This window comes from Oncorhynchus mykiss, chromosome 32 (assembly GCF_013265735.2).
Source record: "Oncorhynchus mykiss isolate Arlee chromosome 32, USDA_OmykA_1.1, whole genome shotgun sequence".
NCBI classification, from domain to species: Eukaryota; Metazoa; Chordata; class Actinopteri; order Salmoniformes; family Salmonidae; genus Oncorhynchus; species Oncorhynchus mykiss.
This window is the reverse complement of record NC_050572.1, coordinates 33607394-33632605: the sequence shown is the minus strand read 5'-3', so window position 1 is coordinate 33632605 and position 25212 is coordinate 33607394. Positions and strand designations below refer to the sequence as shown.

Genomic DNA, 25212 nt, shown 5'->3' with positions numbered 1-25212 from the left:
GGATACGTGGACACACACACACAGAAATCTATACAGACAGAAGCCCCCCCCCCCCCCACCCCCCCAGCCTATTGGCATCCCTCTGTGGGTATCCTAGCCGTTTATCTGATGTGCTGGATATCAAAGTTTACATTCGCAGCGTTTACCATTGATGTTCTCCACTGATAAACTGTATTTTCAATAAATAATGAGTCATGTTAGTTACTGCATCAAAAACAAGCAGTCTAACATGGAGGAAATTAACTGGGTTGTATTCATTAGGGCAAACAGCAGTAGAACTCCTTAAAAGCATTGACGAAAAACTAAAAACAAGCTGTTGTTATTGCTCAAGTCCAGATAGTCCCATCCCTGTTTCTTATGTTCAGTGCCTAATGAATATAACCCTGTTTGAAGGATGGGGTGGGCTGAGGGAAGGACGTAGAGAAACAGAGGATTGGAATGGCTGGAAAAAGGAGGGTAAAGATACACACCCACCCCGATGCTCACAGGTTTGGCTTGGCAGAGAACAAGGGCCAAGACAGGGTGGGGGGTAAGAAGAGAGGGGGAAGAAAGAGAAAGGAATGAGAACAGATTTTTTTCAGGCTGGATACAAGAATGGGGTGTGGTGGAGTGGAGAGTGGAGAGGATCTCAATGAAGACTTATTAGCTCACATAACAGATGTGGTGAGAATAGACAAACCTCTTAGCACTCGCAAACACACACACACACACACACACACACACACACACACACACATACATACACACTAAGACGTACACCTAGCCAGTCATCCTAACATATTCTACAGCATCTCTCTTTCAGTTGAGTCACTTACCACACACAGAATAGCTAGCTTTTACCAACTGAATCAAAAGGGGGGAGGCATCGAGTGTGTGATGCTATCCTGTCAGCCCAGATTGAAAGAATGAGACTCTCCCGAACCTCCATCACATGCTACACAGTCACATATTAATGTGTCTCACATATAAATAGATGTAGGAGGATGGAGGGATAGAGAGATGGAAGGGAAGAGAGGTAAAGATGGTGCTAGGAGGGAGGGCAGAAGAGAGTGATAGGGGTGCGAAGGCCCTGCAGTGGGGCCAAGAGGCAGACTTTAAAGGTCCTCCGTCTCCATGGGATACGGTTTAAGTGACAGGGAGGAACAACTAGTGAAACAACCACTCACAGTCGGCCGGGCCTTCATCGCCATTGGCATTCTGCTGCTACACTCCTCCGCAAAACTCCCAACTGGAACATCTCTCTCTATCGCTCGTTCTCCATCTCTCTCTCTCGCGCTCCATTGCTCACTTTCCCTTCACTGGCAAGTAAAGCTCTGAAATGTTCGCTCTTAGTCAGACACAGAGGTACACACACACACAGGCAGACAGAGCCCTTTTAGGACCATTGTGCCTCCTCTAGCTGACTGAAAACTGATACATTCAAAAATGGATACATTCAAATACTACATAATTACCCTTTAGTTTAATAACTAACCATTAAAAACGTGTACAGTAAGTGCTGGAGCTAGACGGGGAGCGAATGAGTGAAGGAAAGGACAAAGAATGGAGAGGGGGAGAGGGAGGGAGAGAGAGAGAAGACTAAAAGCTTCACAAAGATAACGATAATGGAGATATGAAGTTGAAAATCTGTCGACAGGGGGAAACATTATTCGGCTCCTTACTGCCTTGTGCTTAGAGGCCAAAAGAGGATTACCACTGACAGCAACCTCCACCTCCTCTAAGTGTTTTCTTTACCCCTCCCTTTCTCTTTCTTCATCCAACTCTCCGTCCCTCCCTCTTCCTCTCTCCCCAACCATCTTAGTGACCTAGTGTGTTCCCGGCTTCTCGCCTGCACCATCGAGCCAAGCCCTCCCTCCTTCTTACACACACACACACAATCCACTTTGCAGGGCCATCTTTGATTGGAGGACAGTCTTGCAGGAGTGCTTCACTGATGGGTTCGTTAGCATCCCACAAGCATACATCTTATCTTACCCCATTGCTCACCAGTGAACTGTACAACGCAACACACACTCACGGAGACCTTTAGCACCGCCAGGGATGACAGTTGATCCAAAAGTCATTGGATCGTGACACCTCATGGTAACACACACAAACACACCCGTGCGGCAGGTAGCCTGGCGGGTAGGAGCGTTGGGCTAGTAACCGAAAGGTTGCTGAATCGAAGTCCCGAGCTGACAAGATAAAGAGCTGTCGTTCTGCCCCTGAGCAAGGCAGTTAACCCGCTGTTCCCTGGGCGCCGAAGACGTGGATGTCGATTAAGGCAGCCCCCCCGCACCTCTCTGATTCAGAGGTGTTGGGTTAAATACACAAGACACATTTAGGTTGAATGCATTCAGTTGTACAACTGACTAAGTATCCCCCTTTTCTGCATGTGTAAGTTTGTGTGTCTCTCTCTTAGGGTTTAAAAGTGTAGCTTTTATACAAAACTATCAAATGCCATCGATGCCCTCTTTTTTTCCAGGCCGGTCAATTCTCCCCGTGTTTCGGTCTGCCACTTAGTGGATTAAAAACACTCTCCTAGTTCACCTCCTCAAATAGCATGACTGGACCAGAAAATTGTGTTTCTCTACGAAAATGATGCCGAAATGAGTTTATCATCGTTGCAAACGCCTCCAACCATTCCATTCCCAGGGATTAAACTAGGTCAAAGAGGCGCGAGACAGCAACACCCACTTCAGAGGCTTCATTTCGGCTCCAGCGTAGCCCACGTCCCCTGATCTTTGCCTTAAAACAGGTCACGTATCGAGCGACTGCCACTCATCTGGGTCAAGTAGACCAGGGCTGGGCTTCGGGGCCGTGGCTGCCGCCATGGCGCTTATTACCTGGTAACCTTCCGCATACGTAATGAGGACTGGGTGTTTGCGGAGCCACGGAGGGCTCTTGCCGGGTCAAGAGAGCAGTGTGTGTGTGTGTGGGGGGGGGGGGGGGGGGGGGGGGCTCAGAAGGGCATGAAGCAGAAGGTTTAAGCTCCACTGAGCTGGGTGTCTCCAGACCAACAGGCATTTATACTAGCGTGTCTTAGTGGCCACTGCTGCTGGTGCCAAGTAGCATCAAGCAGAGCCACAGCTAATCTACTGAGATCTCGCCCCAGTTGGTCCCAGTGCATTTGAATAACTATCTGGAGATTAAGCTGAGGTCAGTCAGTGACACTGCATGCGTGTGTGTTTGTCAGATTGTGCAGCTATATCCATCTGTCTGTATGTGTCAGTACATGCTACTGTCCCCTGTGTCATTCATAGATAGATGTGTGTGTGTGTGATAGGTGTGTGATATATATATATATATATATATGGATGGATGGATGGATGGATGGATGGAGGGAGGGAGGGTGCTGAAGGGAATAGTGTCAGTCAGCGGGGCACACAACCGCATAGATATATCTATATAGATAGGTGTGATAGGTGTGTGATATATATCACACACATATATATCACACACCTATCACACCTATCTATATAGATATATCTATGCGGTTGTGTGCCCCGCTGACTGACACTATTCCCTTCAGCACCCTCCCTCCCTCCATCCATCCATCCATCCACACCCCCTCCGCAGGGAGCAGTATGCTTCCTGCCATCCAGTGCCACAGCGAAACACAGCCCACACTCTTATCCAGACACTGCTGGCCCTCTGGCCCTGGGCAGACAGTCTTACCCTTCTCTCAGCCTAAGGGCTCCACCACGTCCCCCGGCTGTCCTTGGGTCACTATCGGTCATCTGTCCCTCACTGAGTGACCTTCCCCCTCACACACAATCAGACACAAAGGGACACAAGGATAGCAGAAACACACAAAGATGGTCGACACACACACACACTTCCAAAGTCTTCTCCTCTCGCTGCTTTTATATGCAGTATCAGTCCCTGATATAAACATTGCCAGTTACAATGACACAGGGAACATATGCGAAGCTAAACATGGTTTAATAGGCTGAAACTCTCCTGATTACAAGCCTTTTCCCCTTTACTTTATACTTTGAGAGCCTCTCTGTGTTTAGGAACTGTTTCAGGGGGGGTTTAACAACATGCCATGGATTGTGTGTAGACACCTCAGGTATGCAGGTATTTCCGCTAACAGTAAAAATAATGGCCACCGCTTTCTTCCCACAAAATACAATTGCAGCTTGTTTATGTGTGACTGATTTGTTGCAGCTGGAGATGTTATCATTGGACAGACCCACACACACACACACACACACACACACACACCCCCTGCAGGACTAACATCTGATTTTTCTTAGTCTGACTGTCGGGAACCAGGCGCTTCATCATCCTCCAAAAACGCCTCCCCCCATCCCTTCCTCTCTACCCTACACACTCATCCATCTCCTCTCTGTTCCAGTATTGTAAAAACTATTGTTGTAAGTCCCCCCCCCCCCCCCCTTCTCCAACAAACCACAACAGAGTTTTTCAGAGAATGGACAGATCAGAATGTGCTGACTCCAAGGAAGAAGCCCAGAGTGCACTTAACCCCCATTTGTGTCTTTTAGCATCTAATTTGCTTTTCCCGGACTGTGGTTTGGAGGGGAGAGTGGGATTGAAAGAATGAAAGCGAGAGAAAGAGAGAGATCAGAAAGAGCGAGAGAAAGAGAGATCAGAAAGAGCAAGAGAAAGAAAAGGGCAAAATGGTCTTATGGAGAGAGAGAAAAATGAGCTCCCTTGAGTGCATCGGTCTGAGACGGTCTGTTAGCTGTTAGCCGCTAACCACTAATAGTGTAGCAAGCCACAAAGTTTTGCTACGCTAACGACGGTAAAGGTCTCTGGGATGGCTAGCCACGGCGGAACTAAAGGGCAGGTCCTGCGAGGCCACGGCTGGAGTGTGTTTAATGGAGCTTCTCCATCCTGGAGGGGGAAATCAATAATTTCCAGGCCCAGGGACATGTATTAGTCTGTGGCGACCTAAATGCCAGAACCGGACAAGAACCTGACACCCTCAGCACACAGGGGGACAAACACCTGCCTGGAGGTGACAGCATTCCCTCCCCCATATGCCCCCCTAGGCACAACTATGACAACATAACCAACAAAAACGGGTCACAACTCCTGCAGCTCTGTCACACGACGAGTATGTACAGAGCCAATGGTAGGCTTTGAGGGAACTCCTATTGTAGGTACACCTATAGCTCATCTCGTCAATAGTACTGTAGACTATTTTATCACTGACCTCAACCCAAAGTCTCTCAGAGCTTCTGCAGTCAGCCCACTGACACCCCTATAAGATCACATCAAAATCACAGTCTACTTGAACAGAGCAATACTCAATCATGAGGCATCATAGCCAAAGGAACGGAGTAATATTAAGAAATGCTATAGATGGAAGGAATGTGGTGTGGAAACCTACCCAAAAAAAACAAATTCAATCCCTTTAGACAACTTCCTGGACAAAACGTTCCACTGTAATAGTGAAGGTGTAAACTTGGCAGTAGAAAATCTTAACAGTATATTTGACCTCTCGGCTTTCCTATCAAATCTAAAACATTACAAACAGAAAACTAAAGAAAATGAGTGACAATGACAAATGGTTTGATGAAGAATGCAAAAACCTATTAGAAATTGAGAATGACTAAAACACAGAAACACACCAAGGAACAGCATGTCAAATCAGCTCATTATAATTTAATAATCCATAGACTAAACAATTATGGGGAAATTGGAAAACCCTAAACAAACAAAAATGAAGAATGATCTATCCAAAATGGAGATGTATGGGTAAACCACTTCGCCAATCTTTTTGGCTCTATAACAAAGAACAGCAAAAACAGATACATGATCAAATACAAATCTTAGAATCAACAATTAAAGACTACAAGAACACACTGGATTCTCCAATTACTTTGAATGAACTACAGGACAAAATAAAAACCCTCCAACCCAAAAAAGGCCTGTGGTGTTGATGGTATCCTCAATGAAATGATAAAATATACAGACAACAAATTCCAATTGGCTATATTAAAACTCTTTAATATCATTTTTAGCTCTGGCATCTTCCCCAATATATGGAACCAAGGACTGGTCACCCTAATCCACAAAAGTGGAGATAAATTTGACCCCAATAACTACCGTGTGATATGCATCAACAGCAACCTTGGGAAAATCCTCTGTATTATCATTAACAGCAGACACGTACATTCCCTCAGTGTAGACAATGTACTGAGCAAATGTCAAATTGGCTTTTTACCAAATTATCGTATGACAGACCACATATTCACCCTGCACACCCTAATTGACAAACAAACCAAAACAAAGGCAAAGTCTTCTCATGCTTTGTTGATTTCAAAAAAGCCTACGACTCAATTTGGCATGAGGGTCTGCTATACAAATTGATGTAAAGTGGTGTTGGGGGAAAAACATACAACATTATAAAATCCATGTACACTAACAACAAGTGAGGTTAAAATAAGCAAAAACACATTTCTTCCCACAGGGCCGTGGGGTGAGACAAGGATGCAGCTTAAGCCCCACCTTCTTCAACAAATATATCAACGAATTGGCGAGAGCACTAGAACAGTCTGCAGAACCTGGCCTCACCCTAATAGAATCTGAAGTCAAATGTCTACTGTTTGCTGATGATCTGGTGCTTCTGTCACCAACCAAGGAAGGCCTACAGCAGCACCTAGAGCTTCTGCACCGATTCTTCCAGACCCGGTCCCTAACAGTAATCTCAGTAAGACCAAAATAATGGTGTTCCAAAAATGTCCAGTCGCCAGGACCACAAATACAAATTCCATCTAGACACCATTGCCCTAGAGCGGTTTGGGTCAGCACACAAAAAACGATACATACCTTGGCCTAAACATCAGCGCCACAGGTAACTTCCACAAAGCTGTGAATGATCTGAGAGACAAGGCAAGAAGGGCATTCTACCCAACCAAATCATGCGAAAACAAAAAGATAATTCCTTGACACATTGGAAAGAATAAAAAAAAAAAAGAGCAAATGCTATTTGGCCCTAAACAGAGAATACCTGACCACTGTGACTGACCCAACCTTAAGGAAAGCTTTGACTATGTACAGACTCAGTGAGCATTGCCTTGCTATTGAGAAAGGCCACCGTAGGCAGACCTGGCTCTCAAGAGAAGACAAGCTATGTGCACACTGCCCACAAAATGAGGTGGAAACCGAGCTGCACTTCCTAACCTCCTGCCAAGTGTATGACCATATTAGAGACACATATTTCCCTCAGATTACACAGATACACAAAGAATTCGAAATCAAACCCGATTTTGATAAACTCCCATATCTACTGGGTGAAATACCACAGTGTGCCATCACAGCAGCAAGATTTGTGACCTGTTGCCACAAGAAAAAGGCAACCAGTGAAGAACAAACACCATTGTAAATAGAACCCATATTTATGTTTATTTATTTTCCCTTTTGTACTTTAACCATTTGCAGATTGTTACAACACTGTGTATATATATATATATATATATATATATATATATATATATACACACATAATATGACATTTGTAATGTCTTTATTATTTTGGAACTTCAGTAGATGTAATGTTTACTGTTCATTTTTATTGTTTTTCACTTTTGTATATTATCAACTTCACTTGCTTTGGCAATGTTAACATATATTTCCCATGCCAATAAAGTCCCTTAAATTGAATTGAGAGAGAGAAGCGTAAGGAACAGGAGAGAGAAAACGAGAAAGAACTGTATTCATGACTTCTGCGAAACCAACAAATCTTTTTTTGTATTTAAAAAAAAAGTTAATGTCTGGTGGAAGTACTTATATTGTGAGTCTGTTGTTATAGTAGCAGTGAGAAGCTGTTATCGTGTAGACGGGAAAAGACCAACAGTCATAGCCTACACATGGGACACAGGTACAGGATCTGTGCAGGTCTATGGCTTTGAGCTGATGTACAGTACCTGTACAACACCACCATTTTTTCTGACAACAATGACTGTTATACACAGAGGAAGTGAGTTATCACTGAATTATAGAATATAGTGTATCAAATGTATATAGAACTGTCAATGCCAATCCATTTTATTTTATTATTATTATTTTTTTTTTTATCTACCTTTATACTGTATCTTAATGGTTCACCACATTGTCTATGGTGAAGGCTGGGGTAAGGAGGACTTACTAGGTTATTGTTAATTACCAGCAAGCATGCAGCAATCTGAATGGCGGTTTACAGCATCAAAACAATACTGGAAAATATATTACACTATTTTGCCACGGCGCATGTTGTGGAAGGTTCTACTGAATAGAAGGAACTCGTCCAAATAATTTCATCCAAGTCTTTTCATACTGTGCATAATTTCATACAAGCATTTCGTTTTCATCACAACACATTCGGTGAAAGCCACACCTATTCTCCTGTGTGAAGAATAAGTGTTTTTTTCCCTTTCTTTGTGGTAATTATACACGTATGACAACGACTGCATACTAATGAATCAGAAGCCATATCTAAAAAGGCAGTAACCAATAGCGGAGACTCCATTGCGTTTGCTGAATGGGTTTCTCTCTTTATATACTGCAGATCATCTCAGCTCGGGTTTCTGGTGGCTTAACGTAACTGAACACTGATGTTCAGGAGTAGTGTTAATGAATGGGGCAGGCGTCAGGGTAGGAGTAACGCTGTTATTTCTACACAAACACACACACACACCTCTATATAGACACATAAATCAAAACACACACTCATAATATAATGTTACTGTACACAAGCCCAGGCGGCAGCCAGAAGCATTAACTTCTTTAAGTGGGCACCGCAGCAGGCATTATGTTGGGCTGCAGACTAAGCAGCGGAGGAGAAAGACTCGGTAGAAACACTGAGTGCCTCAGAGAGTAAACAGTAGCCACCCATTAGCCCCGATCAAACTGCATTAAGACGAGGATTCTCGAGAAGAACATGTACTTCGTTCACGTACTGCCATCAGCGTAAATGATCATTTGTTAATTGACCCGCCGGACAAAATAAAGGTAAAACGTTAATTTTTTTTAAAAGTGAAATACATGGTCGGTACAGACAGAAGAGGACTGTCCAGCCCTCGGAGCCTGGTTCCCCTCTCTAAGCATCTTACCGATCACTGTACCTGTACACAGCCAATCTGTAAACAGCACACCCAACTACCTCATCCCCATATTGTTATTTATCTTCTTGCTCTTTTGCACCCCCAGTATCTCTACTTGCACATCATCTGCACACCTATCACTCGTGTTAATGCTACATTGTAATTATTCTGCCTCTATGGCCTATTTATTGCCTTACCTCCCCTACTCTTCTACATTTGCACACACTGTACATAGATTTATTTTTCTATTGTGTTATTGACTGTACGTTTGTTTATGTGTAACTCTGTGCTGTTGTTTTTGTCGCACTGCTTTGCTTTATCTTGGCCAGGTTGCAGATGTAAATGAGAACTTGTTCTCAACTGGCCTACCTGGTTAAATAAAAAGGTGAAATAAATAGGTGAAATAAATAAAATAGGTTGCTTCCTTCTAGACAGTTTTTCCTAGCCACTCTGCTGCTGCTGCCTCTGCATTGCTTGCTCTTTGAGGTTTGAGGCTGGGTATCTGTATAGCACTTTGTGGCAATTGCTGATGTAAAAACGGCTTTCTAAAATACATTTGATGGATGGATTCTGGAACACATCTGCAGACTAGCTAACACTGCCGTTGGACATTTCACAGCGCTCCTCATACCGTTTGGCACTCTCGGTCTGACTAAGAGCAATGGATACGAAGGATGAGCGTTTCTGAGGAAGCCATCCAATTCATTCAGACACACTAGTTCTGTCAGAAGTCTCTCCGGAGAGCAGTAAACCATGGAATCATTGGGCCATTTAAAAATCTACTACTGTATGTACAACGTTCGTCGTCATCAGAGTCTTGGGGTCAAAGGTCACAGCTCTTGTTAATCGGAGCGCTGACGCTTGGTTTATGAGCAGTGCTTGATGCTAATGGTTACTAATGATACGGCCTAATTACTGTGGTGGCTAGGCTAGCGTGAAGGAAGATGAGCCCCAGACAGAAACACACAAACACTACTGGCGTGGTAAAATGGAAGCCGTTTGAAATACTCTAGTCGGAGTCAGAGATAGTTACACTAGTGGAAGTAACACGTGGACGTCTATGGGCTCTGACAGATACTTAGAGGCTGCTCTCGCTATCACACACAACCAGGAGTATACCACACACACACACAGACAATTCTGTTAATCAACAAAAAAATTCAGGCCACATGCAATCATTGTCGCACCTAATTATGCATTCAAGCACATGGTATCTGTCACAGAGCACTTGCAGGCCACACACCAGATCTGGGATAACTATAGTTTTAACTATGCTTTATGGAAAGTAACTACACTGCTCAAAAAAATAAATGGAACACTAAAATAACACATCCTAGATCTGAATGAATGAAATATTTTTATTAAATACTTTTTTCTTTACATAGTTGAATGTGCTGACAACAAAATTACACAAAAATTATCAATGGAAATCAAATTTATCAACCCATGGAGGTCTGGATTTGGAGTCACACTCAAAATTAAAGTGGAAAACCACACTACAGGCTGATCCAACTTTGATGTAATGTCCTTAAAACAAGTCAAAATGAGGCTCAGTAGTGTGTGTGGCCTCCATGTGCCTCTATGACCTCCCTTCAACACTTGGGCATGCTCCTGATGAGGTGGCGGATGGTCTCCTGAGGGATCTCCTCCCAGACCTGGACTAAAGCATCCGCCAACTCCTGGACAGTCTGTGGTGCAACGTGGCATTGGTGGATGGAGCGAGACATGATGTCCCAGACGTGCTTAATTGGATTCAGGTCTGGGGAACGGGCGGGCCAGTCCATAGCATCAATGCCTTCCTCTTGCAGGAACTGCTGACACACTCCAGCCACATGAGGTCTAGCATTGTCTTGCATTAGGAGGAACCCAGGGCCAACCACACCAGCATATAGTCTCACAAGGGGTCTGAGGATCTCATCTCGGTACCTAATGGCAGTCAGGCTACCTCTGGCGAGCACATGGAGGGCTGTGCGGCCCCCCAAAGAAATGCCACCCCACACCATGACTGACCCCCGCCAAACCGGTCATGCTGGAGAATGTTGCAGCCAGCAGAACGTTCCCCACGGCCTCTCCAGACTGTCACGTCTTTCACATGTGCTCAGTGTGAACCTGCTTTCATCTGTGAAGAGCACAGGGCGCCAGTGGCGAATTTGCCAATCTTGGTGTTCTCTGGCAAATGCCAAACGTCCTGCACGGTGTTGGGCTGTAAGCACAACCCCCACCTGTGGACGTCGGGCCCTCATACCACCCTCATGGAGTCTGTTTCTGACCGTTTGAGCAGACACATGCACATTTGTGGCCTGCTGGAGGTCATTTTGCAGGGCTCTGGCAGTGCTCCTCCTGCTCCTCCATGCACAAAGGCGGAGGTAGCGGTCCTGCAGCTGAGGTTGTTGTCCTCCTACGGCCTCCTCCACGTCTCCTGATGTACTAGCCTGTCTCCTGGTAGCGTCTCCATGCTCTGGATACTACGCTGACAGACACAGCAAACCTTCTTGCCACAGCTCGCATTGATGTGCCATCCTGGATGAGCTGCACTACCTGAGCCACTTGTGTGGGTTGTAGACTCCGTCTCATGCTACCACTAGAGTGAAAGCACCGCCAGCATTCAAAAGTGACCAAAACATCAGCCAGGAAGCATAGGAACTGAGAAGTGGTCTGTAGTCACCACCTGCAGAACCACTCCTTTATTGGGGGTGTCTTGCTAATTGCCTATAATTTCCACCTGTTGTCTATTCCATTTGCACAACAGCATGTGGAATTTATTGTCAATCAGTGTTGCTTCCTAAGTGGACAGTTTGATTTCACAGAAGTGTGATTGACTTAGAATTACGTTGTGTTGTTTAAGTGTTCCCTTTATTTTTTGGAGCAGTGTATTTTGGGTGGGGGGACAAATATTTACTTTGGAGGTGACAGCAACTATTTCAATACATTCCCCCCAAAATTAATACTCCTTTAAAACTATTTGAATACAGATCTCAGGAAGTGACTATTTTCAGAAACCATTAGATTTTCTGCTTTCAACGAATGGCAGGGCTGTATCTGGAACTCTGTTGAAGGTAGAAATATAATGAATAGCAAACGCCATATCTCCTATACTATTCCAATCTGACAGTCATTTCTGATCTACACTATACATTTCTATCTGAACATTCTGTAAATATCCATTCTTCTGAATGTTCATTGTCCCAGGTTTACATAATCAAGTCAAACGAAATAACCAATTATATTTTTTACAGATACAGTAAAAAGTTGTGATGCTCAACGACTGTACGCCACTGAAGATGTTGAAAGCAGCAATTCATTTAATGATACCTGAAAATACTGCAGAGAAATTCCAAAGCCATTTGCAAACAGCAAGTTGGATGCTTAGGAAAAACAACTGCAAACTTCTGTCCATGGTAGGGAAAGTGTTTCAAACACACACTATACCATCTTTAAAGGGATAGCTTACTCAAACCACAACTAACATGATTTTCCTCCAACCCTTGGCTGTGGTAAAGAACACTGTTTTGGGATTTTTAGTTTCCTTTAGACACTTAAAAGCAGTATTTTGTATGTGTTAGCATTCTCAGTAACATTTAACATTAAACTGTTCTTGTGCCTGTGTAATAAAATAATATATAACACTTGGTAAATGCATATTAATTGCTTAATGAGAGTTTTTATAAGTACTGTACACAAGAGGATGTGACTTCCTTATTCCACTTCCTTATTCAACAATTATAAAAGCAATTTCCAAAGTCCTATGTAACAACAATGTTGCTATTGTAATAATCACAAAATTACGACACAAGAATTTGATGTCACGTGTCAGTGTATTACGTTGTGTCTCACTCATTCGGAAAATATATTTGTTAGTCATTTGGAAGCTGCAACAGTGGTTCACTCTAACGTTTTGGTGATTCCATGTTCCTCATGCATTTCATTCTAGGCTATAGGCGATTACGATTCATTTCTGAGAGAGCCCTCCAAACCAAGTGCTATTGGTCATATATTTACACTAATTTATGTAACTACTGTAGTGTTTGGTTCTTCATAAAATATTTTGTCAGCCATCAAATATATGTATTTTGTTTTCAAATAACTTGCATATATTCAAATACCTTCAAGTATTATTTGGTTTTCTGAGACCTGTATTTGAATATCAAAGAACATGTGTGTATTTGAGTTGAAACTCTATATAAACTATATTCACTACCTCGAGTATGATCCTTTTTTCATTTTCTTTCAAATAAACTACAAAATACAACTATTTTCTTCCCAGGTCTGCCACACACACCTATGCATATGGTGCACACACACACACACACACACCTTAAATCAACAGGGTCATTAACACAATAAACTGTGCTGTCCAGTGTCACCGTGCCTAATTAAAGTAGCTTTATACACCGTCACCTTCTCGTGTCACTAAAGTAGGAAGATAAAAGCATTCAAGACTGCAAAGACAAAGATGTTGCTCAAAACAGCAGGGGGGGGTTCCAAAGAGGAAAAGGAAGACATCCTGTGTGTGTAGGTGTAATTCACTGGAAATACACCTTTAACGTAGAACCTGCCTCAACTGCCAAGCCTTGTGTGCTAAAAATCTAGAAATTGCAATCCTCTCCTGTCTATGCACATGGGAAAACACACAACGCATTTTAATGGGTCTTGTCATTTGGGGGGGGGGGGGGGGGGGGGAGATTATGCATAAGGGGGCGCAAAACTATCTCCCTGACATCTTGGCAGGTTAGCGCAACCCTGGCATTCCAAAGCGAGGATTTTGAAGCATGTCAAACCCGGTTACCTGTGGATACCTGGAGGCAAGCGGAGTGCTAACGCTGGGGAGACGACACACAAACACCTACACAGGTGCACACACCCACACAAACATACGCTCAGATACACAGCCTCGGGGCTACGTAGCACGTTGGTAACAAGCGTGCAATGCCAGCCACTGGGCTGCAGCCCTAAACATCAAGACTGCAACAGAAGACCCATACAGGACCATACACAGCACACTTCTCCAGTGAGTATCATACATTTACAACAACAAAAAACACACTGGCGCAGGGAAACCTCACGTTTCCTACCATACACTGTAATACCGTTGACCTAAATAGTTTGACTGGTTGTGTGTAACAAACACATTACTGTAGCTTACATTCTGACAGTGCAAAAAAAAAAACACTAAAAAAACATGGGGATATTACCAAAAAAATGACAATACTTAAGTGCACTGCACTTAAATAGGAATGAATTTGGAATGCACCAGATGGCATTTGCATTGCGTGCCTTGCATATATAGTGCATAACTGCTACGTTTGAATGGGTTTTAACCCACGTAAACGATCACAGGCTCTTCATAGCCCTCTTTTACAGTTTGTGAAATAAAATCTGGCACAAGTGCTGTATAATGAGTCATACAGTCTTTATAGAATAATCTCTGTATGCAATTTCTGTGCCTTAGCATAATTGGGGCCAAAAGTCATGAAAGAATCCTGCACATTCCTCTCACCATCGCTCTCTTCCCAGCTCAATGGTAATACAATGTGCTCCAACACCCTTACAACAAACACAACCGAGGTCTTCTTGAATAAAATGGTCCTCTCTACATAATAAAAATACTATTGATTTTCTACCATGTGGCTAATGTGCCAAATAAAACAAGTTTTATTGCCTGGTTGGAGGAATGTGAGCTGGTGTCAAGCGGCCGTATGACAACTGGGCTTAGAAGGAATGTGATGTTAAGGCATCCGACATGAAACAAACAGTGATTTATATTCAAGGCCATGTTAGCGGTAGCCTCCGTGCTCAGGCAGCCTAGCTAAGCTAACGCTAACGCTAAGGCCTAGGAGGAGACTGGAGCCTTTCAGGGGCAGCCAATGGCGGGAGGAGAGGAGGGAGAGGAGCGGACACCAGAAACCCTTTGACGGAGGTGAGATGGAACACACACACACACACAGTGAGAGAGAGAGATACGGCTACACACACAAGCACACCATCTCCACCTCTACTCAACAAAGCAGAGGGGAGATGGAATAGACACAAAAACAATTAAATATCTACAGTTTACACACAGACACACAAGCCCTATTCAACAGAGCATAACTCTGCAGCTCCACAGCCCTTCAACAGAGTTGAAATATACACATCCCCTTCTTCCTCCACAGCCCTTGGGCAGAGGGTAGGAAGCCTCCCCAGAGACGGAGCATGTTTCCACTGCTAGAAAGTGACTACAGGAGAGAGGGCTACTCAGTCAGGAGCACAGAGGGGGGTGGAGAGGGAGGGGAATCAGGAGAAATGTGGAGAGGGATGGGGGGGGGGGGGGGTTGATAACTCACCAACTGGGGAAATGTGAGCAGCAGCCCACACCGGACCCCAATGGCCCCTCAGGTCACACCAAGCGCTCTGTAGTCCTCCACCGATCTCTCTCCATTTCTCTTACTCTCTCCATCTGGCCTTCTCAGCTGTACGGGTGCTTCAGACGTCTCCATCCTCCTCTTTTTCTCACTCTCCTCCGATCTATGTCTCTCTTTCCCATCTGCCGTGTGTGGAATGTGTGTGGATCTGTGTGTATATTCCACCAATGTCATGTCGGTCTCCTTCCACACAGATGATGATGGGGTACTGGCATGGTGCACTGGGGGGGGGGGGGGGGACTGGTTACACCCCCATCTTTACACCCCATGACACTCAGTCACTCAGTCCCCCCCCCCCCACCACTGAATATTAACATGGATTCTGATTAACATGGCAAGGTGTGTGAGATGCATGCAGAACCGTGGGACACACACGGACAGACGTAGGCATGGATGCAGAATGTACAATAGATCCCATGCACACAGCAAGGGGTTGCATTGGTCATTCCTCACACAGCAGAGCGCACACAGAATTATTACACGCTGTAGACACACACAGCCTCTGCATGAAAATAAAACTAGTCCATCCTGAATCCTCAACACACAGCAGAAACAGACACAGTGCTGTTCAACTGTCAAAAACGCGCACACAGGGGCGCACGCAACATACAAATGAAGTTGGTTGTTCGGCAGCACGCAGACACGACAGCGCACGTTGCTTACTGTACATACAGCAGCAGACACGTACACAGAATAAAGCGAGCTGGAGCTCACAGCCTCCTCCGTCCTCCCAGTGAACACGGCACATCAACACACTGACTGAACCAGGCTCCCAAAAGCATTAACACTCTTGGGCTTTTTGCTATTTCATGGCAAGCAGCAGGTTGTTCTATTATTCATAGTAGGAGAGAGAAAGAATGAAGAGGAGTGGGAGAGACACCGAGAGAGGGGGAGGACAGAAGGAGAAAGAGAGAGAGCGCGCAAGAGAATGGGAAAACACTGAAACGGGCTTTTTGAATTCTGGGCCTATAATCATATGCGGCACATTGCATTTGGCTAAAGTGCCTGAACACATGGGAAATCCAAACCAACACACACGGCGGCGGCGCGCCCCGTTGAATAAACGTAAGAGCTTTAATGTGCACAACACGCAACAAACACTGAGCACACACCGCAAATGATTATCGTCGGCATGGAGAGCATATGCGCGTTAATAAAACGTGCTCACACACTGCGTATGGAAATGCCTTTATGCGCTGAACAAACTGAAGACGCTCTGAGCACACAACGCAAGTTCAGGCGTGTGTTGTGAACATACCCGAATGCACAGAGGACCCGTGTTAAATAAACAGAATTGGGGGAGTTCCAAATGTCACATAAGCTATATACAGAGCGCTAGGATTGACCGTTGTGGACTCTGCTTTCCCCCAGAACAAACACTCTCTCACACACACACACAGTGATGCGAATCCCAGCAGGCACTACAGTAATCATCTCCGTGCCGTTAAGTGCATAGGGCAAGACGCCAATGACCCGAAGGCGAATCTTCTTGGTCCAAGACATGATCCGGACAAACAAGCACTCCACGGAATACAGCAACACACAGCTAAATAAAGGTGTACTTCCTTTACAACAACGGGTATGACATAGGGAAACCCAGGGGGCAGAGGATACAGAGACCCATAGACCCACATGGCAGTTTGAATATGTGTGGTAATTCACTGACTTGCCCATTGGGTAACGTGTCGCCTCATATGGCCTTGCAGACAACGCTCAAATCAGTCAGTCTGTGCGAGAAAACTACATTTTTACTGTGCTGCCAAAACAATGTAACTAGAAAAAAATATGAACTGGTGATAACGTTAAGACTTTTTAAATGTCGTAATTTCTGCACAAGGTCTGTTTTCTTCAGTATGCAGCCCCAGGGTAGAGTGTCAAACTCATTACAAGGAGTGTCCGCTGGTTTTGGGGTTTCCCCTTTCAATTAGGCCCTAGACAACCAGGTGAGGGGAGTTCTTTGTAATCAGTGACCTTAATTCCTCAATCAAGTCCAGGGGAGCAGCACAAACCTGCAGACGCTCGGCCCTCAGGGAAATGAGTTTGACACTGATCTGTATTATTGTGCTGATCTCGATGATTTTCCACAGTACTTAAAAAAAATTAAAAAAAGAGTCACCTGTTAAACAGTGAACATTGACAATAGTCCATTTTGAGTTGAGCCCTTTTCTCATGTTCTATGCTACAGAAATCGTGTTATTCTACTGTATAGGATTCATGCACTGCAGGCTACATTGAATTTGATTGAATAGATTGATGAGCTTTGAATTTAATTAAAGCTAGTATTGTATAGTACTGCTATTCTAACTATGGGACAGCACACTTCGTATTAACCAGATCCTGATCACACTCCCTAGTCATATTGAATAGATTGGGCCTCGAATTGAATTAAAGCATTTTGTACGATATTGTATAGCTTTAACTGAGTATAGCATTAACATAGTGATAAAGATCCCCCGTTGCACTCGTCGCACCATTTAAAATTCCCTCTGGCCTGAAGGTCGTTCTCCCGCCTCCTCTTTATGGGTGACACACAGCAAACGGCGAGACGCGCTCTGCCAGGCGAGTGCCGACCCAGTGGGAGAGAGACAACCAGACTGCCAGCCCGTTCAGATGGCATTCCCACGACAGACAGAAGCCAGGGCACATATCACAACACTGACGCCAGTACAGCGGGAAATGGGTCGTGGGGCGTAATAACGAGGGTACAAGGCAGGCACAACGGAAAGGGTAGAAATGACAGTAAAATATAGGGGTTTTACAGTGCTGCCACCCAGTGATGGGGACAACAGGTCATTAATTGTGGATAGAGGCATGGTTTGACTTCCCTATTAGTTACTGTTTCCGTGGGGGAGACTGTATAGTCTGCTGTTGCTCTCAGTAACAACTGTCATGACATATAGATCAGTGGCGGGGTGAGAGAGAGAGAGAGAGGGTGAAGAATGATAGAGAGACAGAAAAAGATGTAAGAGAGATACAATGTATGTGCGTTTGTGTACCTAAAACAAAGACAAAGCAATAACCCCATTCCTCCTCAAAGGAATTGACAATGAAACCGAGATACAAAAGGTCCGACAATTCTTCTAATGGATATTCGCCTGGGTGCGCGGCTCCACATGGGTGCCCATTACCCAGCAGTCAGTGCTTTGAGACCGCGGGGCCGAACCCGCCCACTCAGGATTTCGTGTGTAATCAGGCCGAGCAGGTGAGCCACGCTCGGCTCGCCGTCTCTACTCGTCAGGCTAACGCAAGCGGATGGATGGATGGATGGATGGATGGATGGATGGATGGATGGAGTCTTGGACGGGTGATAGAATGAAGGAGTGACAGCTGGGTCAACGGCAGGGAGGGAAGAATAGAGAGATGGGAGTCATAGGATGGACTCGTTTACTAAGATGGTAAAGACGGTGAGAGGTAGTGGCAAGATGTCTCCATGTGTGCTGAGGGAAGAGGCCTTGAGAAGCGTAGACATGATGAACTGGATTCTGTTAGTGATGCTGCTGTGTGAGAGGGGGAGACAGCGTGGGCGTATGTGTCCGCGAGACAGAGCGATGGGGAAAACAGAGGAAGAAAGGTAATGAAATGGAGAAGGGGAAGAGTAAGAGGGAATGTGTGTATGAATATTTATGTGTTTTACTGTACATACGTGCGTGTACACTCCAACAATCACGTGTACCGTGAGTTAACCACATAAAGATAGACGATGTGGATTGAGTGATGTGAAAGCGGATACGAGACTCCATTATATCACCCTGACATTTGTCGGGCAGAGGCAGTGGCTAGACGAAGATGAAGGGAGGGATGAAAGACAAATTAAACTGATCTCCCGGGTGAAGATCCTGACAACGAGATATGATCCGTCGGCTGGATGAGAGATGGAGAGGGGATAGACTGACATGACAATACCTAAATTTCCCCAGTCTTCAAGATGAGAACGTGAGTGAGCGTGTTCAAGAGGTCGACGGATGGATGGATGGAGAAAATGAGAGAGAGCAAGACAAGATATGAAGCAATACGGTGATCTGCACAATGACGAGTGTGAGAGTGACTGATAACGCAGAGAAAGGTGACAGGGAGAGGCGGTGAAGGGAGCGAGAGAAAGACAGGTGAAAAGATGGATGATAGAGAGAGATGAGAGATGAGAATGGACAGAGGGGTTGAGTGGCTCTTCACCACGCACTGAATTGGTAGGTACATATTTAAGGAATGGAAAAGCTCTCCCTCTCTCTCTTGATGCTCTCTCTGATGGAAAGGTATAGGATAAACAATCCAAGCTGTTTTTGTTCAAACTCGTCCTCACATTCTCTAGAAGCTGATAAGATGTTGAACAAACAAATTCAAAGGCATTCCCACAAAACTGTAGAAACGTTCTGTTCAGTACAACGCATACATAGAATGAGACAAAACACACACCCTATACACACACGCCCAATCATCCACCCACGCACACAAACACACACAAATCTACAAACAGACCTACACACATCAATCAGCAACCCCCCCTCCACACACACACACTCCCTAGTCAACCCATCTTTGATTCCCTCTGCAGAGATGATGATTAGAAGAAAAAAACCTACAATGGAAAATCAACCCAGAACGTACAGAAGCGAGTCATTTTTTTCCTCTCCATCTCTCCTCCTGGTTATGATCTAGCGCAACTCTGGAGTGGGAGCTGCCTGTTGGGAATCATTGCTGGCGGGGAAAGTGCTGGATTAAACACGGAATTATCTGCAGAATGCCTGGAGCCACACACACACACAATCGCGCACACACCCTCCACTTCGCATCAAAATCATTTCCGTCTCACAGATCTATTCTTAGGCGCAAGAATATCCCCTTCCTCACACATACTAAAACTCATACAGGACTAGCGGAATGTTGGAGAACCAGTGGCGCTGTTGTATAGCGCTCCTTCCGTGGAGCGAGGCGCCAATCTCTGTTACCAACCACTCTAAGAACACCAATTAATCCATGACTGGATTGAAGAGACGCCACGGAAACAGGGTTATTGTGGTCTGTCGGATGGAGCAATGGGCTGATGACCCAGGAGGCTTGCGAGGGACATAAACTTAAGTGGAGGGAATGGAGTTCGGCACTATTGTGCCTCTGGAGAATCGGTTTGAAACTAAACTCTGTACATAGCTTGGTGAATAAATAATGAAAGTTAATTGGGGGACAGAATATAAATGTAATGGTACTCTAAATATAGTGTTCTGGATGGGGGAGAAAACATCATGGCGGTGGATTTAAAGGGGCACTCAACAGTTCTAACAATAAAGTGGCACCTCACCACCGTTTTGGGAAACAGCTAAGGGATAGGGTGGGTTTACAATGACATTGTTAACAAACAGGAGAGTATAACAAGCTTATAATTCAAGTTCTGATTGGTTAAGACAGTTGAACTAATCTCATGAGGCATATATAAAAATAAAAAAAATACTAAAAATCTCTGCCTCGCTCAAAACAGGGCTGCCAGACAAGCTCTTCATTGCTCTACACGAATTAGCGTCAACCAAAAATGCACCAGAACCTCTCATAGCTTTCCGTTTAACATTTACTATCCAGTTTTCTTTAGGAGTGTTATATTTTTCAGAGAAACTACAGTATTTCTCAGTATACTAGCAACAAGCATAACCACCAAACCAGACAGGCAAATTCAAGGCATCTGATACCACCAAGGACACATCTACAGTTTTATACAGAGCCATCACTGAACTCACATTTCTTAGGCACAAAGTAAATCCACCTTCAAGAAAACAATAAAAGTACATCTACTGGATCAACCATATGACTGGGAAGATACTAGTGTTACTCGAAATTCTACTGAATATTAAATGTATTACCTGTCAGCTTTTTAATTCTCTAATGTCTACTTGTTAAACGATTGTTATGTCTTTTTTGTAAATGGTAATCGTTTGCAATCTCTTTTTAGTTCTGTGTTGGGACCCCAGGAAGATTTGCTGACATTATGGCATCAGCTAATGTGGATCCTAATAAAGTTATGTTCTTCAAAAATAAATGGATATACAGTGAGGGAAAAAAGTACTTGATCCCCTGCTGATTTTGTACGTTTGCCCACTGACAAAGAAATGATCAATCAATGATCAGTAATTGTGATGGTAGATTTATTTGAACAGTGAGAGACAGTATAACAACAAAACATCCAGAAAAACACATGTCAAAAATGTTATAAATTGATTTGCATTTTAATGAGGGAAATAATTATTTGACCCCCCCCCTCAATCAGAAAGATTTCTGGCTCCGAGGTGTCTTTTATACAGGTAACGAGCTGAGATAAGGAGCACACTTTTAAAGGAAGTGCTCCTAATCTCAGCTTGTTACCTGTATAAAAGACACCGGTCCACAGAAGCAATCAATCAATCAGATTCCAAACTCTCCACCATGGCCAAGACCAAAGAGCTCTCCAAGGATGTCAGGGACAAGATTGTAGACCTACACAAGGATGGAATGGGCTACAAGACCATCGCCAAGCAGCTTGGTGAGAAGGTGACAACAGTTGGTGTGATTATTCGCAAATGGAAGAAACACAAGAACTGTCAATCTCCCTCGGCCTGGGGCTCCATGCAAGATCTCACCTCGTGGAGTTGCAATGATCATGAGAACGGTGAGGAATCAGCCCTGAACTACACGGGAGGATCTTGTCAATGGGGTACAACTTCACCGCATCAAAGGGATGATGGACAGGGCCATGTACCATCAAATCTTGGGTGAGAACCTCTTTCCCTCAGCCAGGGCATTGAAATGGGTCATGGATGGGTATTCCAGCATGACAATGACCCAAAACACACAGCCAAGGCAACAAAGGAATGGCTCAAGAAGAAGCACAATAAGGTCCTGGAGTGTCCTAGCCAGTCTCCAGACCTTAATACCATAGAAAATCTGTGGAGGGAACTGAAGGTTCAAGTTGCCAAATGTCAGCCTCGAAACCTTAATGGCTTGGAGAAGATCTGCAAAGAGGAGTGGGACAAAATCCCTCCTGAGATGTGTGCAAACCTGGTGGCCAACTACAAGAAACATCTGACCTCTGATTGCCAACAAGGGTTTTGCCACCAAGTACTAAGTCATGTTTTGCAAAGGGGTAAAATACTTATTTCCCTCATTCAAATGCAAATCAATTTATAACATTTTTGACATGCGTTTTTCTGGATTTCTTTGTCAGTGGGCAAACGTACAAAATCAGCAGGGGATCAAATACTTTTTTCCCCTCACTGTATGTATCATCCATTTCAAAGTACAAAACTGGATAAACGGTGCCTTCAGAAAGTATTCATACCCATTGACTTATTCCACATTGTTGTTACAGCCTGAATTCCAAATGTATTAAAATGTATTTTTTGAACTTTTTGCATATGTATTGAAAATGAAATACTGAAATATCTAAATTTACATACACCCACCGTTCAAAAGTTTGGGGTCACTTAGAAACGTCCTTTTGTCCATTAAAATAACATTCAAATGGATCAGAAATACAGTGTAGACATTGCTGTTGTTGTAAATGACTATTGTAGCTGGGAACGGCAGGTTTTTAATGGAATATCTACATTGGCGTACAGAGGCCCATTTTCAGCATCCATCACTCCTGTGTTCCAATTGCACGTTGTGTTAGCTAATCCAAGATTATCATTTAAAAAAAGGCTAATTGATCATTAGAAAACCCTTTTGCAATTATGTTAGCACAGCTGAAAACTGTTGTTCTGATTAAAAAGTAATAAAACTGTCCTTCTTTAGACTAATTGAGTATCTGGAGCATCAGCATTTGTGGGTTTGATTACAGGCTCAAAATGGCCAAAAACAAAGACCTTTCTTCTGAAACTCATCAGTCTATTCTTGTTCTGACAAATGAAGGCTATTCCATGCGAGAAATTGCCAAGAAACTGAAGATCTCGTACAACGCTGTGTAGTACTCCCTTCACAGAACAGCGCAAACGGGCTCTAAGCAGAATAGAAAGAGGAGTGGGAGGCCCCGGGGCACAACTGAGCAAGAGGACAAGTACATTGGTGTCTAGTTTGAGAAACAGACGCCTCACAATTCCTCAACAGGCAGCTTCATTAATAAATAGTACCCGCAAAACATCAGTCTCAACGTCAACAGTGAAGAGGCGACTCCAGGATAATGGCGTTCGAGGCCATTCTCTGTCCAGTGTCTGTGTTATTTTGCTCATCTTCTTTTTATTGAACAGTCTGAGATATGGCTTTTTCTTTGCAACGCTGCCTAGAGTTTTCTTTAAAAAACAAGTACATTTCTAAGTGACCCCAAACTTTTAGCGTACACTACCAGTCAAACGTTTTAGAACACCTACTCATTCAAGGGTTTTTCTTTACTTTTACTATTTTCTACATTGTAGAATAATAGTGAAGACATCAAAACTATGAAATAACACATATGGAATCATGTAGTTACCAAAACAAAGTGTTAAACAAATCAATATATTTTAGAGTCTTCAAATAGCCACCCTTTGCCTTGATGACAGTTTTGCACACGCTTGGAATTCTCTCAACCATCTTCATGCGGTAGTCACCTGGAATGCATTTCAATTAACAGGTGTGCCTTGTTAAAAGTTCATTTGTGGCATGTCTTTCCTTCTTAATGTGTTGGATCCAATCAGTTGTGTTGTGACAAGGTAAGGGGTATACAGAAGATAACCCTATTTGGTAAAAGACCAAGTCCATATCATGGCAAGAACAGCTCAAATAAGAAAGAGAAACAACAGTCCATCATTACTTTAAGATATGAAGGTCAGTCAATACAGAACATGTCAAGAACTGTAACTTTTTTTTCAAGTGCAGTCGCAAAAACCATCAAGCGCTACGATGAAACTGGCTCTCATGAGGACCACCACAGGAATGGAAGACCCAGAGTTCTCTGCTGCAGAGGATAAGTTCATTAGTTACCAGCCTCAGAAATTGCAGCCCAAATAAATGGGCTAAAAAGGACTGTAACCTCACAGTCTTCAAATAGCCACCCTTTGCCTTGATGACACTACTAAAGGACACCAATAAGAAGAAGAGAGACTTGGGCCAAGAAACACATGGACATTAGACCGGTGGAAATGTGTCCATTGGTCTGTAGTCTAAATTGGACATTTTTGGTTCCAACCGCAGTGTTTTTTGAGACGCGGTGTGGGTGAACGGATGATCTCCGCATGTGTATTTCCCACTGTAAAGCATGGAGGAGGAGGTGTGATGGTGTGGGGGTGATTTGCTGGCGACACCGTCTGTGATTTATTTAGAATTCAAGGCACACTTAACCAGCATGGCTACCACAGCATTCTGCAGTGATACACCATCCCATCTGGTTTGGGCTTAGTGGGACTATCATTTGTTTTTCAACAGGACAATGACCCAACACACCTCCAGGCTGTGTAAGCACTATTTGACCAAGAAGGAGAGCGATGGAGTGCTGCATCTTTTATTTTAATAAATTACCAAAAATGTATAAAAAAAAAAACTGGTTTTGCTTTGTCATTATGGGGTATTGTGTTTAGAACAAAAATATTTAAACAATTCTAGAATAAGACTAAGGTAACAAAATGTGGAAAAGGTGACGGCGTCTGAATACGTTCCGAAGGCACTGTAAACGCCTCATCACAATTCTCTCTCAGCGATCTACAGACCGTTCCTTGGAATTCATGGTATAGATTCTGCTCTGACATACTGTACACTGTCAACTGTGGGACCTTATATAGACAGGTGTGTTTCTTTCTAAAAATCATGTCCAAACAATTGAAATTGGCCAGAGTCCAATCAAGTCGGCA

The 25212-nt window shown here is 43.9% G+C and overlaps 1 protein-coding gene across 1 annotated transcript in view; it reads right to left on the bottom strand.

The window, feature by feature from the left end:
* LOC110488365 (poliovirus receptor) overlaps positions 1-25212 on the bottom strand; it is a 77993-nt gene that overhangs the window by 9873 nt on the left and 42908 nt on the right. The gene's annotated exons all lie outside the window — the stretch shown is intronic.